At 42.7% G+C, this 17,222-nt stretch overlaps 1 long non-coding RNA gene across 19 annotated transcripts in view; it reads right to left on the bottom strand.

Moving 5' to 3' along the window:
- The window catches only part of LOC122982521, a 262,088-nt gene that overhangs the window by 232,661 nt on the left and 12,205 nt on the right, over window positions 1-17,222 (bottom strand). For 18 of the 19 annotated variants that reach the window (XR_006403470.1, XR_006403482.1, XR_006403483.1 and 15 more), the window contains exon 3: window positions 238-302. The exons of the other annotated variant lie outside the window; for it this stretch is intronic. This is a non-coding gene — a long non-coding RNA (uncharacterized LOC122982521). The remainder of the gene's footprint in view (window positions 1-237; window positions 303-17,222) is intronic. 19 annotated transcript variants of the gene reach the window in all.

Below are 17,222 nucleotides of genomic sequence, written 5' to 3'. Positions count from 1 at the left end.
GATGGAAGAGGAAGAAGAGAGGACATTGGAGGCCACAGTGCAAGTTCCTCATCCATCATTCTCTGAGACCAAACTTCAGAGGCAAAGGAAAGGGAGAGAGGGAAAGGCAGGGAAGAGATGTTTTCTCAGAATGATTCTTTGCTTCCTTCCCCTTTTCCTCAAGTAATCAATGAAGCAAGACGGTGCCTGCGTTGTTTCTACAGCGTGGCCAGGAATTCCTCCGTTTCTTTGACTCACCCTCTTCAACCAACATTCATCCTCTTTTCTGCCTGACCCTCTTGTCTATTCTTCCTTTGGCTGGTCTACAGACAGACGGGGAACAGAGAGAGGGGAGGGAAGGGTGGGGTGGGGGGGGGGGACACAAGACAGGACAGGGCCTTTAGTCTAGAGATCATTACCTTTACATTATTAATGTACGGCCAAACCACAAAGGACATTCACAGGCAATGAGGAAAAAGTGACTGCTTCTCTGCTCTCTATAGTGAAACTATGTGGTGTGCACATAAGACAACAACTGACCACATAAGACCACCGCTGGACAGAGCATTCAGGGCTAAATGTTTCAGTGAATACTCAGTTCATCTTAACCTCATAAAATAATAACTGCAATCCCTTTTTTTGGACCAAAATGTGCCCATAAAGATTTCCAAATACCAAAAGCTGGCATTGATTGTTTGGTCAGATTTGTTATCTTTCGGATTTAAATAACAATTTAGCCAATTTTAGCCAATTTTATTTTGGCAAAGTTCTTGTTTGACTACTTGTGTTTAGACAATATTTGAGAAGTTTGGCTTAATTGTAACATAAAAAAAGGGTTCACAGGAAAATATGTCTCTATTTGTCAATGTAATGGGAAAAAGTATCATGATGGTATTGGCACTGCTACTGTAAATTTTCAAATGATATTCAGCCCTGTTATTATTATAATCATACCATTGTAGAAAATGTGTACAAAATGTGACAAAGTAGTTAAGGAGGTACTAATAATATATTATTAATAACACTACTAATCTATTCATCAAAAGATGTACATATTTTGATGGACAAATAATTCCACTATTTATCAAAAGATAAAGTGATTTTTGGAATTAAATTTAAAAAAACAAATGTGTGAAAAGTAAGCATTTGTCTGTGCATGTGTTCACCGGGCATAAAGCAGGTTTGGCAGACACTTTGGTGAAGCTGAGAGCAGAATTGAGGAGTGTGCTGTATGTTTCATTAAATGCTCAATATATCTTGTGTTTTCTGGATCATTTAAGCCCCATTACAGAACAGTGGCAATGCTTTAATTTCTAAAGTGCCTTTCAAAAGGCATCACCTCAGGCGCTTACTCCTGCTCTCACATACACATCTGCATGTACACATGTGCGTTAAGTCGTACACACACTGGCATGCACACAGATGCAAACATGCAAAAAAATGCCAGTGCCCACAAACCTGCACAGACACGTACGAAGCCTAACTCCATTACCTCTGTGTGTTCTTATATATTTAAAGCTTTATTTCTCTTGTTCTCTACACCGTGTCTGCTTGTGTCCCTCTGTGTGTCTTTCTTCTTAACAGATGACAGCAGCCTTGCAGTGGCTGGGGCCGCTGTCTTGGCTGCCGGACCCATTTGACTTGCCAGCTTGGCCGGAGGATGAACCCCGGGACTAACTGGAGCCAAGGTCAGATTCCCTGTAAGTGTGTGTATGTGTGTGTGTGTGTGTGTAGACACACAGGGATGCATTTGTCCATTTAGTTCAAGGTGTTAGTGCTGATGAAGTCTGCATGCTTGGTTACAGTATATTCACGCTACTGAACATTACAGGAAAAATCCCTCTGTGCATTTGCAAATTTGACCGTGAGTGCTCGCATGTGAAGGTATGTGAGAAGTGTGTGCTGAGCCAGCGGCAGTTTGAGGGAGGTGGAGGTAAGGGGATTGTTGTTCGGAGCAATTGATACATTGCAAATAGAGTGGGCTTCCTGTCCGGGTTTTGTGGCTAAGGTGCTAAACGCTTCAGGAAACCAGATACACTTGCACATCCTCTAAAGAGATAGAGCAATAGGGCGGGAAGGTGGGGGAAACATGAGGGGTGGAAGTAAAAGAGCAAGAGTAAGGTAGAGGAAGAGCCAGACACACTTACTGGGTTTTTTTAGGAGTCTGACTTTGTTGTATTACCATAGCGCTCCTATACCTCCCTATAATCTGAGATTATTCAAACTGTTGGAGCTACAGCAGCAGTGATGGCGGTTTGAAATCAAGAGAAGGGTTCATTTCTCAGAGAATGCCTTTGTCGTTCGTTCTCTCGTTCTCCTCTCTAATGAGATGGAATGTGGCTAAATTAGCAGCTGAGAGGCAAAGCTTCATTTACAAGACAATCAAATGATCCTTTACAAAACACACTCAATATGCATTAGATGTCGGCTTTGTGAATATAGGATGGCCTCCTTATGCACTCAAATGGGGAGGGGGGTTGTATTTGGATGTTGCACGGTGGTGAAAAATGCCAAACTGAAATCATCCATCACAATGCAATAAAAGGGCCTGCAGCGCTCTGAGTGGGTGAGAGGAGTGAGATGTTTGTATTGGCCCACTGGGTTTCCCTCTGTGAAGGAGGGAATGTGTAAATGAACGTGTAAATGTTAAAAAATGTTCTTTTTATTAGACGAATTGCATCATTAAATCACATTATAAAAACAAAAAATGCACCATTAATTTCCTCCCCAAACAGCCGAAGTACATGTCTCTCTGTCCCTGTGCCCATCTCTGTGTACCCCCATGGGGCGGCAATTCCAAAGCTATTCCATTCCATTATACAGATCAATCAGGTTGGGGAGATCTATGAACACATGTTTGGGGCTGGATGAATCAGAAGGCAAAAAAAAAAAAACCCAACAACTTCCTAATTGTGAGTGGGATTCTCTCTACAGGCTAAACAGAGGTCCCAGCAAACAGGTAGTGTCTCCTTTACACTTACACTTTGCCCTTCCGCCATCAGGACATGAAAGGTAGCATGAATAATAGATGAGGGAGGTGATGAGATCAATCAGAGGCTATCAGTCTGGGAGATAGGAGTGGACAGAGTAGGACGTAGATCTGCACTGGACTAGAACAGCAGACCTGCTGTCAGAGATAGCAGCGAGAGATGGAGATAAGCATTGCTCTATAGACCAGGGACAGCTGGACTAGAGAGGTCATAGTGAAAATACAGTTTATGTACAAAGAAGATTGAAAATTATTGGAACCTACTAGAAGCCCACAAACACATGAAGAACCATCTCATCATAGGCTTGCATCCACACACATCCCTGCATGCATTGACCCCCTGCACCTCTGCTTCACACGTACTCACATCTGTGACAATGCCACCGCAGCATGACAAATGCAAACAAAAGGTTCACCTATTCATCACTGTAGCGAAGAAGGTGGGGCTAATTATACAACTGTGAAAATTATGACTTTCTGTTGTTTTGTTTGTCCTCCAAGAGATTACAACGCTGAGGATGGAGGTGAAGAGGGGAAAAAAATAGCCTCGCAGCTTCTCTGTGAGGGGGCACATGAAGGTGCGGGCACACACACACACACACACACACACACATACACACACAAATACAGTTTGTGTCCCTGCCGCTTGCAGGCATGATTAATCCTGAGCGGAGTGGGAAGATTTTGACCCTAAACAGAAAAGTCCTGTTGAGACTGTGAGAGGCACTGATTTATTTAGGTACCACTCTGTCCACATTAATTATCCCCATGCAGGTGCAGGCCCAAATTCCTCTTCCCCCAGCTGTAGCCATGTGCTGTGATACACACAAATACACACATGCGTACACACAAATAAATAAATAAAGAACGCACATGCAGCCTGCCCCCGTTGCCTTGCCAGGCTGTACTTACAGTGTCTGGGTGGCACAGAGAACACCGGCTGTCACGGCGGTGAAGGATTGCGCACCCCGATTTAGCACAAACGCAAACAACAAACCGATAGCAAACACAAATACACACATACAGTTTGTCCTGCCATACCACAATGGAGGAATATTCTATTGTCCTTTACTCTATTTAAATATTTAATTAAGTAGAAGTTAACATGTTCTAGAGCATTAAACTGGGTTTTAAGGACCAAAAGTATTTAAGGACCCTTCTTTTTATCTCATGAGTGTAAAATCTTCATCTTATCTTAAATGTAAGCAGCAACTGTAGCTGTCTGATAGTTAGACTGGAATAAAAACTGGGGTATTCCTCTCTGAAATGTACTAGAGTAAAATTATAAAGTGCAGTACACAATTAAATTTACATTTTGACTCCCCACTTCTGCTCCCAAATTAAACTGAATGCGCCAAATTCATCTTTCACCTTCTCCTCCCCGCTTCCTTTCCTCCTTTCCTTTTTGTTTTTGCTGTGACGTTACCTGTGTCCCCAGGTGACACCAGGCTGGGAGTTACACTTGTGTTTGTATCTGCGTGTGTGTGGTACAAGCAGCAGCTCCACCACTGCGCTTCCCCCTAGAGCTGGTGGTGTGTGATGTGTCACTGAGAGCTCCACTCATTATGGCCTACATTAGCACCCTACCTCGCCCTGATTAGTCCCCCACTGAGCTCGAATCCACAGTGCAAGTGTGTTTATGTGTGTGTGTGTGTGTGTGTGTGTGTGTGCGTTTGAGACAGGGAGAGCGAGAAAGAGAGACAGAGGCGGTGGAAAAAGAGAGAGAGATACCTCACTCCTCTTTAGGATGAACATTGTCTCTTCATCTCAGTGACAGCTTCCTCATTTCTCTAATACAAATGGCTGTCGGTGCTGGTCGGCATGCATCAGGAGCTCGGGAGTGGGCTCCATCACTGCTCCACTGTCGCTCTCATTTATTACCCAGTTTGTTTGCACTCTTATCCACGGCCTTGCCCTGCCAGCCCATCCATCAAACACACACAGACACACTCAGGCTCACATATACACACACACACACACACACACACACACACACACACACGTCTGCCCGCTGACTGTCAGCACCTTGCCTTCCTGGACATTGAGACACACATACTTACATACTGCTTTCACGTTTGCGTAAACCTTCACACACTTATCTCTACACCCACATATGCTGCCCTAACAACACACACTAACACATGTAGTTCAAATGGTGAATTCTCCCACACTTCTTTTTTCCTGTCAGACCACTCCATCATTGTCGTCTGTTCTTTGGCTCCATTTCTTCCTGTACTCTTATTTTCATTCTGTAGACACTTCGCCCACTCACAAATCCCCAAGAGGACACGTGTGTATAAGAGGGTGGCATTGATCAAATCCTCTTTCATCAATATCAGTCAATATGCATAATCTGATAGATTCATCAATCGATACTTTAACAAATGACTGGCCACAGCCCGTGCTATTCCTCAGGGAGGTTGTGAACACACGCTACAGAGCAAAAGAGAAGAGTGTGTAAATATAGAAAAACTTATCACAGAAGAAACACCTTTATTTCACATTAACCCCTTTACGTTAATCTGATGCCAATTTAACAGGTCAGTCTCGTGTCCGAATAAGCACCCCGGTCACTTTTACATTAAAGTCACAATTGCTATGTTACTACTGTAGGTGGGTCAGACTTGGTAACATTTCCGTAACACTTTCAACACAGCACCACATAACTGAATACCGTCAGATTAACATAAAGGCTGCAGCAGCACAATAAAAAACATGGAGAGAGAAATGCGCAACTTGTTTCCCTTTCTACCATCACTAATAAATTTAATATCTCAATTCTTATGCACAAAATCTGTTTAATAAACTTGGAAACACTGTTGCTGATCTTCTCATATCAGATCAGTAAGAGAGCGGCAACTTAACGTCCTGTCATTCAATGAATGTGAAAGGCTGACTTTATAAAATAAGCAGCAGAATTTGCTCTCTAATAACGTTAAATGATTAAACTGATGAGAAAATGTGTCACTGTGACGAACAGCTTCAACAGCAAAATAAGTTTTAAAATCCATTAGGGCTGCAACTAACAATGATTTTCATTATCGATTGACATTTTGCGTCACCCGGCAGACATTTGAAAACAGACAGAAAACGAGCAGGGAGCTCTGGGTGCAGGCAACATGGAGGGAGGTTAAAAATGGTTTATTTGCATGTACTACCCACATTGTAATGATACAATGCATAGGTGTAGTCATTGTTCTGGCAAAGTCAATTGTTTTAAAGGACACAGACATCACATGTGAAGAGTTTAAGCTGTAAATTAAAGATTAATTTTCAAATATGTAAATCCTACATTCACTCAGTGTGGAAGCTTTAAAATCCATAATTTTCAATCTAAAATTGAAAGCAGTTTTGGGGAAATGTTTATCTGCAAATAAGCAGAGAATATCCAGCACATACAGTACATCAGGGTTTAGTTGCTGTATTTTCAAGCATTTCAGTGTGGAAGGTTTAACCAGAATGAGGACTGGGCAGAGCGAATAATCTGTACTACACCGTATGATGCGTCATGCAACAAGATCATACGGACTATTACAAAAACCGACACCAGCAACAACGCTAACACCAAATAATCTGACGGACCACTGGCCATGACAATGGTGGGTTTACCTGTTCAGTGCACCTCTTGTACCAGACAACACTCAGACCACAGCATAGATTTTTCACACTGTCTCAAGGTCACATCACTGACCAAAACCCCATCACCTTCCTGTAAAATGCTACTTCACTAAAGCCATATTTTTCTTTTCCAGGGACGGGGCAGCCAGAGATAATCAATACTGTTAATTGTGTTTACCGGAGGACTCACTTATATTGGCACTTCAAGAGGGAAGTGATGTAAAAATAAATGTTAACATGTTAAGTAAAACAGCTTGCCAAACCATTCGAGATAAACTTTGTTATGAGAAACATCAATTTACAAAAGTAGTTTTTAATATGCACATTAAAATAAACACGGGGGCATAAATATATAGATCAAAATACAGATCAGATTCATAATGCAATAAGATATTTTTTACAAACACTAAAATAAGAAGTTCTCACTCAAACCACTGTGTGCCCACACACACGCAGGCTCACACAAAGCATGTTTGGGGGCCAGCTGCCAGCAAATGAAGGATCTCCCTCCCAATTCACTTGTTATTGTGCTGTCTGGGTGACAAGTATACCTATAGAGTGAGTATTTATTTCCGGAATGTTTTGTTCCGTTTTCCTGCAATGATGAATGTTTCTTTTATAAATCCATCGCCAGGCCTTTTAAACCATAAACAATATTTCTCCAGCCCAGATTCCTTGTGCAGCAGTCTTGGGGAACCTTGAGATTTCCAGGCTCTGATTTAATGGCTCGTAATTCTTGAAAGGCAATCCTTCTTCACCCTGCGACGCTCAGATGCACCATCCTTCCGGCAGCCCACCACGCTCGGCCTCTGCTCCCCTCTGGATCCCCAGGCCAGTCCAAACGCCAGTTAAAACTACTCAGTTGGAAACAGCACCACGTCCCTTTTGTCACTGGCACTGGGCTCTCTGCAGTGGGCTGACAGGACAGATTTTAAACATATTGAAAGATTTTTGTACGTTTGTAAGTAGTGGTAATAAGACCCAGGTTTGCTTTTAGGAGAGTTCCAGGATCAGTGCCAACAGGAAGATATTATTTGGAGATGTACAGCATGTTCTAAGGATACTTGTATCTTCTTTTATTTGTAATATTGATGAGAAAGATATCAATCCACATATCTTTGGCCCAACAAGTCCCCCAAATTAAACAACAAAATTGTTGTTCCATGCACTCCAGAATGACACATATGAGCATTTTCTGATCAGATGCCCAAATCGGCAGTATGACATCATTTGTCATTTGCTGTCCAAGCCTGTTACAAAACACTGCTGAAAAATAAATTAAAAGTTTTATGAGGTGACAACGCTATGGTTAGGTTTAGGTACAATGTTAAACATGGTTAAAGGTCCAAAACTTGAGAACATATGTAAAAATGTTCCCTCAAAGTCAAGAGCCCAGGTTTCAGCCTGCTCAGAATGCTTCGTTTGAAATGTTACCTTTACTTCCTCCTTGTGATGACATGAGATTGTTCGCACATGCCGACAAACAGCCGTCTGTTCCATAGCCTTTGCTGCTGAGGCTGTTCGCGTTGTCCACACGCATATTTCAGACTCTTATCAGGCGTGAACATGTACAGATTTGTTTCAATTTCAAGTAAAGAACGAAAAAAAGAATTGAAATCCTACTAGCCACCGGAAGTCGGTCGAGACGCAGCTTCCGGGAGCTAACCAATCAGAATAGAGTGGGCTCATCATGAGGGGGGGCTTAAAGAGACAGGGGCTAAAACAGTTTGTTTCAGACAGAGACTGAACTGAGGGGCTGCATAAAGAGCCAGTATAAGATAAGTAAGGAGTTTTTAATCATGCAAATAACCATCAAATATATTCCAGTTGAGCCCCAGAATATAAATCTAAATCTGGAAATGTGCATGTGATACGTCCCCTTTAAGGTTAAGGGAAAATCACGGTCATGGTTTTTAAATAAAAAAACATTTTCATGTGGTTGGAAACAGGAACGAACAGCTGTCTCCGGTGTTAAAAGTCTGATGTCCAAGTATGGAGACAGGTCATAAAAAAGATGAGACAAGTTAAGGTCTCATTTTACTAGTTGGTCTTCATTCAAACCTTGACCTGAGGAATTCAGGATAGATGGTAAACAACATGACAGCATGGAAACATTTGGGCAAAAATTAGGTCTGCAGATTGGCTGGCCGTTCATAAGGCATACACATTAGAAATCCTGGAGGAGTTAAGCATCGCTTTCTTTGCAACTGGGCTTCAAAAAAGCCAACTGAAGTGGTTTCGATATCTTGTAAGATAAGGTGTAAGTACCACCCAGATAACTCCCACTGGAGATACAGTAAGCACAACTAACTTGAGAGAGACTATGAGGTAAATCCATGACAGACTGGAAGGACTAAATATGCCAGACTGCCCAGTAATGTCTTCAAGAGGAGCTGGCAGGATTCCTAGAAGGTCATTATATCTGAACCAGATAAGAAATGTTTTACTGTATGATTTGCAACTTCAAATTTATTTTTTGAATGGAGATCATGATAAATATAAGCTAATGAATGAATAAAGATTATATTTACACTTTTCCAACAATGGGGAAGTTCAGTGCAACAGCATTGCAATGAATGCTGGTCCAAGGTCAAATCTTGTAAAAAGTTACTTAAAATTAACTTTAACTTAACCACCTTTATAGACAGATGGCTGTGTGACGGCACACTGAAGAGGTTAATCTCATTTTAAAATGTCCAATAAATGTACCAGAGCAAGTCAACTAAGTACAAGGGAGAAACAACAGCAAGTTAAAAAAGCAATCATTAGCCTGGTATCTCTAATTGTGTTCCTTCCTCTCCTTATGTATAATCCCTGGTTCCTCGCTTTGCCTTCATTAACAATGGATGAATTAATTAGAAGCCTTCATAGGATTTCTGCACAGTGAACCCAGGAGATAAAACACATCCTATTCCTCAGACCTGCTCCTTTCCTTCTGTTTTCTTTTTTTCCCACTCTCTCCTCCCTCTGCTCTTAATTGTATTGTTTGCTTGTTGTGTCGATAGCAGGATTAATTTCACTATAGATCAGGATTATTGACCTTCTCGTCAATGTTATTTCATTTCTGTAAGGTGCTAATTATAGGGAACAGGGGAAAGCAAATTGCACTGTAACTTGCCCCACTTGCTTTCCAATAAAACAGAAAGAAAACAACATTAATTCCCCTTTAGCTGCCCTCCCTGGTAAGGTAAATTCGCACTATCTCACTGTCCATCTATGGCATCTACAAGGGACATTAGCCAGGTTTCCATCTAAATGTCAGGCGAATTTTAAGCAAACTTTTGAAATGTAGCAAAAAAGAAAATGCAAATTAGGCACGTTTCCATCAACTGGTTTGGAGCGAATAAACTAGGCTATGCAAAGGGTAGTTTCATCAGAAGTTGGCGGTATAGGCTACTTTCGCATGGCTGTAATAAACAGAGTAGAAGAAGCAGAGACTGTGAACCGGAAACAAAATCAGTCGTCATGGTCACCTACTAGAGAAAAATGAAGAGAGGTCTTCAGGGATTAGTTTCAATTGGGCAAGTTGTAATTGTTCTTTCATGTCAACTAGTATTGGTTGCCTAGTTGCTATTACCAGCCATGTTTTTGCACATTATGGGAATATCAGGGAAGACGCCAACAGCAGAAACAGCTGATCAGTCATGTGAGTTAAATGTTCACTGTCAGAACTTATTCAGCAAAGGTGTTTCCATTTCCCTTTTAGCGCTTAACTCTTTTTTGAAAAAGGCAAAAAAAAAAACCCTCAAGTGAGCATAAAAACATTTTTGCAAAATTGAGGAAGGTTTTGCCATTTCCACTCTCTAATGCAATACTTCAAAATGCGCATAAAAATATGTTGATGGAAACACAGCTCCCATTAACGACTGCTTGTGTTTGATTGGTGGACTTTACATTTAAAACACTATTGACTATTCTGACCCATTCCCCCACACCAAATGCCATTCTTGTCACACTCGATGCTCTTTCCTTGGTTCCCTCACTTCATTTGAGAGAGGGGGAGGGCACAGTTCATAAACAATTAACCGGCTGGATAAGTGATACACTCAAGCGCTAACAGACCTGAAAAACATTGTGTTATAAATTCTGGTAATTGAGTCAAGGGAGGTGAACATCAGGCCACTAAGACTGAGTAGGCACCATCTTAAAGCAGCGTTTCAGCAGTTGGTGGAAGATCAGGTGGTTGATACTTTTGCATCATCATCTCATGGAATATGAGAGCGGACTCCTTTGAAGGACTGTATCTGAGTCTTTGAATAGACAATCACAGCCAACAAATCAAAAAAGCTTTACAAGTGTAATCATTTCCCGCCATTATGTCCTTTTTATGATTGCATCTTCTTCCAAAAAGGTCTCTGCAAGTATAAGTGAGCCCTAAGACCCTCTTATTCACCCTTTTCTCCCTCTCTCCGCCCCTCCCTTCTCCCGCAGTCCTCTAATGAACTGAAAGGTCAGAGCACTAATAAAACTATTAGCAGAAATGAATCTCTCAGATGTGTTAATGCACTTTTAATTCCTGTTAGCAAATTTCATCCCCCAGCAGTTTGCTGCCCGCTAATGAGAAATAAAACGCCCCGCTCTAGGGAAGGGGGATGGGGGAACGGGTCGATGCTCCGGCTAGTCCACAGTAGACTCCATACACACACACGCGCACATAAGTCATATACACTAACATTGTACCTTACACACACCCTGGATGTGCTGGATGTTATTCACGGACCGAGGCCTGTTTTCAGCACTGTGATTCTGCAGGGTTAATTAAAGAGCACATCTCCATCTGTTCTCATTCAGCCTCAGCTCAGTCTCTCCCCATCAAGCACACAAGACACACACACACACACAGATTCACACTTACTCTTCCTCCTCTGTCGCTCTTTGTCATCAGCGGTGGGACAAAAACCTTGACAGTGTAGTGTTCACAAAGATAAACATGCTCTGACTTGAGGACATGATCTGGCCTCTCACCCAGTTTGTCTCATGACCTGACTAATGAGGTACAGGCGGGTCTTGACCCTGATGTCTAGAAGCCACCAGAGAATATCAAGTCATTGCCATGCAAGACGCTCACTGTGTTTGTGTAAAGGCGTCTGTCAGCTTGCTGTCACATGTGACCCTTCAGGGAAGTCAAGGTTCAAAAAGTAGTTATGCCCAACTTTTTCCACTCACACAGCACACACGACAGTGGAAAAAGGAGGGAATTCCAGCAGCTCAATTCATTAGTAAATAATTCATGTATTACTGTTCGTACCAGTGCAAGTAGTAGAAAATGTTTTGTAGCTGACAGAAGTCTAATGTCTAGAATATCAGCAACTAAGTTATTTTCACTATTGACCATTTTTAAATCTATAAAAAGGTATACATTGTCAAAAATAAAAGCCATTATAATTTACCAGAGCCCAAAATCCTGTCTTAAAATTGTTTACTTGATGTGACAAACAGTTTTTGTTTTTTTTTTACATATATATAGTGATGTGAAACAGAAAATCATCTCTCAAAAAAGCATCTCTACTTGATAAAGAGCTAAAATGATGAATTAATGTTGAAAAGTATAACTTATTGCCTCTACCTTCCTTCAATAACCACATCTGATTTGTTTATTCCAAAGCACTTACAGTAAAGCATTACTGCTCCACAGCCAACAGTGAAAAACCAAACAAACAGTTTGGAAGTGACGCAGGGTGCTGTCAGTCAACTTCACGATTCAAATGCAAAAACTAAATTGTGTGATTGTCTGTAATTATTTGTAACTCCACATAACTACAGCTCCTTGCATACACTGACTATCTTCAGTTTTTAGTTTAGCTGTACAGTTGAAATATCTCAGCTATAGAGAGGGAACTGAAAAAACAGAAAGCAAAGAAAGGCCCAAAGGGGAGGGGCAGAGACATTCTATTACCAAACTAAGCCTTTTAATCAATAAAGAGATAAAAGATATTTTAATCAAAGACATATTTCCTTGTTTGTCTAATGCTTCTGCCGCCACCGTGCACATAATCTTTAAATGCTGAAAAGGATGCATAATGCTCTCCCAGAGAGCCACTCATCCATATAAACACAAAACAGGAGCAGTCAGCAGAAACACACACCAGCCCGGCCCAGCGCACAGACACTCCATAGACGCCAAATTACATTAGGATGGGCATATTAAGGGGAAATTGCATCCTGTAAACTAGAATATTATTTCCACACAGAAACACACTGCTTGCGCACACACACACAAACCATTTTTCAACATCATATTCCCTTGCCCTGTGCTCACTATTCAGTAACGGACCCGTACATGTATTGTTTTGTGCATGTGCATAAACACACACACACACATAAACCATAAACACAAAGCATGGAGCTATTAGTGTGTGGGCTGTTTGTCGGACATGCAGGCATCCGCTAGCCGCGGCTAAAGCGTTCCAATGAGATTAGAGGGGTAACCGGAGCCCCTCCAGGCCCAATGAACTGAGCTCACACTGGGCTAACAAGTCCAAAGGTGGTGGGCAGGCTGGATCAGGTTCCAGGAGCTAATGGGTCAAATACCAACTGACACTTAATTGAATGATAAAGTGTGCACATTTAGGTGTGTCTGTGTGTGTGTATTTGTTTGTGTGATGGCGGGCGGGTGTGTTTATGTGTGTGACTTATCTTTACATTCCTGTATATGAGCAAGACTTGTTTTACACACTATGTTGTGTGTGGTCTAGACCAGTACATTGTTTACGGTGAATCAGAGTTTGCGCATGTCTGCCAAGTACTGAGGAACAAACAGCAGCTCCAGTAATAGTGATTCATGCTTTCCGTCAGGCCCCCTGACAGGCTGGGTTCGATCCCCTGTTCAGCGCGCTGTAGCAGCAGTAACAGCAGCAGAGGCAGGCGCAGGACCACGAACATCATCATAACTGCTGAGGGAGGGTTGGACTGCTGACATATTGATCGACCCTCAGTTAGGAGATTTGATAGATTGACCTCGGAGTCTTGATTTTAAACAGGAAAAGGAGGAGGGAAAATCGGGAAGTCAGGGAAAACAATTGAGGCAAAAGGGGAAAGGGTAGAGGTACTAATAACAGAGAGTAGCCCAGTGACCTATGTTTCATTTAAGGCTTCCCTTGTTAATTAATCTGCCCATTAAGAGGAAAATTGAAAATAGCAAAAAATGACCATCACATTTTCCAAGAGCCCAAGGTGACATCTTCAAATAATTTGTTTTTTCTAACCAACAGTCCAACAACACAAAGATATTCACTTTACAAAGAGTGAAAAGCACCACATCCTCACATTTTGAGAAACAGAAAACAGCAACTGTTAATTTTTCCTAGATAAATTAAACAATCATTATAATTGTTGACGATACATTTTCTGTCAATCAACTAATCAAGAAGTCCTTCCAGCCTTAGTTTCATTTAGTAAATGTGGCCCTCTCCTAGGATTTTTCTTTTCCTTGACCCCTCAAGTTATGCATATGATTTTCTCTTTGTACAAAACAGACTTCTGTCACAACCTCAGTCTCATCTCATGCCAAAATAAAATTATTTGCATATGGAACAAGAAAAAAGGCAAACTAAAATCCATGAGGCAAAACCACTGAGCCAGTCTTCATCCCTGCCCCCACACCAATACTTCCCAAAGCCCAACAACTCATCAGACCGTCAGGCTAAGCCTAACCTCAAGCCTCCTTTGGGCCCTGTGGGGCTCAGGGGCCAGGAAGGACCAGCGAGGGTACGAGCTCACACTAACGATGGAGGAAACCGTGTCCAGTCGGCTGGAGACTGAGATGGAGCAGAAGACCCTGCACCATTGTTCTGCCAACACGATGACAGCCGGTGATTTAGGACCGGGGCTGCCCAGGAGCGTTAGGGGAGGGACAGGAGTGAGGGAGGTCAGAGAGAGGCTCCACAGGCACCCTTCAACAATCCTACCCGAATCCCTCCATCCATGAGATGGCAGAATGAATCATGGCTGACCCAGCGCAAGGCCTGGGCCTGGCCTGTCTCCACCACCCCTTCATCGACCCCCTCCTCTCCCTGGACAAACATGACAAATCTGGTGTTTATTTACTTAAAAAGACCTGGAGAAAGAGCAAAGGGGGGCAGATAAAAAACTGTGTAAAATCAATACAGAGTTAGTAGTTCTTGCCCCACTACTGCTCTTTCCTGTCTGTGCGGCTGAAGAAACCTAAGCTTGGGTCTAATAAGGACCCCAGGTGGAAAAGGGACGCAGGTGGCTTCAGCAAGCTGCACATAACTGGAGGGAAATGCGGAAAAAAGGCCAGCAGAGAATGAAGAGTTGGTACAAAATGCACCTAACATGTACTTTGATACACATCTAATCAATTACTACCAAACAGGACTTTACTACTACTTAATTATATTGACCATCTATAATCACAACCATCTCTGAATAAGTTACACATGCTGAGCGTTGAATGGTGACATAAAAATGAAAACACAACAGCCAACGTCTAAGCTGTGGGTGATGTATGTGCATAGTCGGAGACATGTGAGATAAAATTGGTCTCCAAGTTAGAGTCCAGACAGTGGAGCATTGAATCTACAGAGCCTCTGCTCTCACCACATGACAGGGAGAAAACAGATAAGGCTTGCTCTCAGGGGAACGGGAGGGTGGCCATCAAGCCAACCCCCTAAAAAGAAATAGCAGCAGCGAGCTGTCAAGGTTTCTGTCATATCCTACATCACGTCAGCCGCCCATTCCATCCCATCGCTGGCAAACCATGCACGCCGTTGTGGCCAAGGATGAAAGTGCTGGAAAATGGGAGTCATTGTAAACCATTTTCTGCCCTGGAGCCCCCACCGCCGCCACCACCATCCCCTCCATCTCCACCCCTCTTCTTCCCGACTCCTCTTTAAGACAAATGGGTCCAGGGCAATGACAGAGTGCCTGGTCCACAAATCACCAGCGGCCGGTCTACACGTCCACTGCTTCCTCCTCCCCCGCTGCCTCCCCCCTGCACCCAACCTCGCCCCTCCCCGTCCCCGGCCCTTCCATTAGTCATGTGCGCGCGGGCAGCAGCCAGCAGCCGTAATTAGACAAGGACAAATCGCCAGCCATGGACACGGACGAGTCCGGCCGCTAAATAAGGCCCCGTTTCCATACCGACCGGTGGGCGGTGAGTAGGGCCAAGGAGAGGACTGGGGTGTGGGAGAGAGAAGTGGGGAGGGGTTGGTACTGTCCAATACACCCTGCGATCCTCTTGGCCTGGCCTGGCCTGGCCTGGCCTGGCCTGGCAACTCATTTATTATCCTACAGGCCCATAGCTTGAACCCTCTCACCCATAAACCCCCAAACTAAACCCCTACTCCAACACCAGCATACCCCTCAACCCCATTCCCAGTTGGAACATGGTTGTATTCATGTCCAGACTAGTCTTACTGTAGTTACTCATCTTTCTCGCACTATGGTTTGAAATGAAAAGGTCTATGATACACTTGGTGTAGCTGAGATTGGAAGGCTGTCATAAACAGATATTAATTTCATGAATATTTAACTTTTTACACACTGTCAAAGTGCTGAAAGTGTAAAATGATAACTAGTCTAGTTTTCTATACAGAATCTGAACACAGTCATTCATTTTTCAAGGCAAGGGCGAGACAGAAACCTCATACAACTCTCCATCACATTCCTGTCAATGCAACACCACTACGTCACTTGTTTTTGTGGTGATCAAACCAACTCTAAATAAATAAATTAAGTCAGTAAAGCAAAGCTGGAGCAATAAAGAGCAATAAAGAGGTTTCAGGGTACATTAGGTGTAACATTAGAAAGATGGAATTAGCAAAAATGAGAACCCATAGAATCAGATTACACACGGACGAAGAAACCGGCAGTCAACAAAATATAAATTACAGCCATATGAGGGTAGAGCAGACTGAATCCACAGAGGAGTATCAGTAACAATTGCTTTGGCCAGGTCAGTGCTGCAACACACTCCCTGAGCAGAAGGGGGTCGACAAGAAACTGACCGCCACACACACACACACACACACACACACACACACACACACACACACACACACACACACAAACGGCATGCTCCACCAGAGCAAACCTTATTGATCTGCCTCCTAATTTCCTAATTAGTTTTTATTGGATTTCATAATCGTCATCAGGACACATCAAAAGAAACTCAAAACCCCAGCAAGATTTTCTGCCCTCCTCAACATAATTTTTTTAAACTGTGAAAATGAAGCCATGTATTCAATTGCAAGTCCCCAGCTGTGAGAGCGACCCTGTTTTGTTTTTTGTTTTTTTTAAACTTCCCCACCAGAACTCCTTGGACAGCAAACACTGCACAAACACACCATTTCCCCCATGTGCACTAACTGATGTTTAGCATTGCACATTTTCTGCATGATCTGCTGCTATTTGTCACACTTCTGCTCTCTCCTCAGTTGCCTCTCACTTGTAGCACTTGTTAAACATACTGCAGGATGAGGAGGGCGCAGAGAAATGTGAAGATAAAAGAGAAAACACTGTCCTCAGCTGATGCTAATTGCGGTCATTGGGTGGTCAGTGTTTCCTTTCGTTTCTCGTAAGTCTCCCATGGCCCATGTAACCTCCGTGTGCTGAACAAAAACTCTTCAACTATTCAGGTTTTTTTTCTTTATGCCCTTCACTGTCCATTTGACAC

The sequence above is a fragment of the Thunnus albacares genome, chromosome 5 (assembly GCF_914725855.1).
Source record: "Thunnus albacares chromosome 5, fThuAlb1.1, whole genome shotgun sequence".
NCBI classification, from domain to species: Eukaryota; Metazoa; Chordata; class Actinopteri; order Scombriformes; family Scombridae; genus Thunnus; species Thunnus albacares.
This window is presented reverse-complemented; position numbering and strand designations above follow the sequence as displayed.